The 1,323-nt window shown below is 47.4% G+C and overlaps 1 pseudogene; it reads left to right on the forward strand.

Moving 5' to 3' along the window:
* Positions 1-271: 271 nt before the first annotated feature.
* On the forward strand, positions 272-949 carry LOC102028241 (annotated as a pseudogene).
* Positions 950-1,323: the final 374 nt, after the last annotated feature.

A 1,323-nucleotide genomic window follows, 5' to 3' on the forward strand; every position in this document is an offset into this window, starting at 1 on the left:
GAGCAGAGCTGGCTAAAGAGAGAAGCCATGGAAGCTATGACCACAGGCATGGCCATAAGGGAGGAGCCACTCAAGCCCTTTGCAGTTCACATCTTGCCACAGATTCCCTCAGATGCTGGACATAGACCTATGGGGTTGGAGGACCCTGGTGCAACCCTGGAAGTTCCTCATTTGGGGTGGCAGAGGCATGGTGGTGGCCATGATGGCTTCTGGACTGGGTGGCTGACTCCTGGGCAAAGAAGGGACCCAGTGCCCAGAGTATGGCTGCACCATGGCTGCCTCCACCACCTCCTCTGAGCATTTTGAGAAGCTGCATGAGATTTTCTATAACCTCCATGAAGACCTATGGGGATGCCCAAGAGGCTGCTGGGAACCCCTGGGGTGGAAGAGAAGAAGAAGTTGATGAGAGATTTTGATGAAAAGCAATAGGAAAGAATGAAATGCTGGCAGAGATGGAGGAGCTACGGTATGCACCCCTATCTTTCTGTAACCTCATGATGTCTAAACTGTGAAACTACTGGAAGGACCTCGTCAAACTACATTGGGAAGTGAGAAGCATGTACCTAGGGGCTGAGTTCACACGAAGTATGACACATATGTTTTGGAAAATGAGCATGTGAATTGGCTATACTCTCAGAGGGCACTGCTTCTGCAAGACACTGAAAGCCTCAACCAAGCCACTCAGAGTATGGAGTGGTCTCATCGGATTGCCACAGAGACTGACCAAATTGGCTTGGAAACCAGAAGAGCTAGGGGAGCAGTGAGACCAGTTGGAATTCACCAAGAGCAGACTGGTAAACACAATGAAAACTTGAGCAAAAGTTGAAAGATTCTCCTTTCACTTTCAAGGAAAGTGACAACCAACAAGGGGCTGCTTTCCATCATCGTCCTCCTGGAGCTCATCACCCTGGGAGGCCTGGTTTATTACAAGTTCTGCCACAAGCATTGAGCTTCCTATAGGAAGGGCTTCGTGGACCAGCACCTTGACCCTATGGATGAGTGGTGTTAGGTGGGATGTGGAATAAGCATGTTGCTGCTGTATGCTGACAGTTCAAGGATGCACTCTACAGCCAGATGCTGGGAAGAGGGGGTCCAGACAGAAAGCCACTTAAATGTGAAGGAAGAGGGACAAGACCAGTATTATATACCAAGGTAAAAATGTTTATGATTTCCTCAAATTTACAAATACTACATTAATACCTTGTGAACTGCAAAAACCAAATACATTTACAGTAGTATTGTTGGTCAGCAAAATAAGAGGAGAAACTACAGTTGTGAGAATGCACACATGTTCTCATTAAGGCAATATTGATCCAGACAGGC

Source organism: Chinchilla lanigera, unplaced genomic scaffold (assembly GCF_000276665.1).
Source record: "Chinchilla lanigera isolate Chin_1 unplaced genomic scaffold, ChiLan1.0 scaffold00161, whole genome shotgun sequence".
Taxonomy (NCBI): Eukaryota; Metazoa; Chordata; class Mammalia; order Rodentia; family Chinchillidae; genus Chinchilla; species Chinchilla lanigera.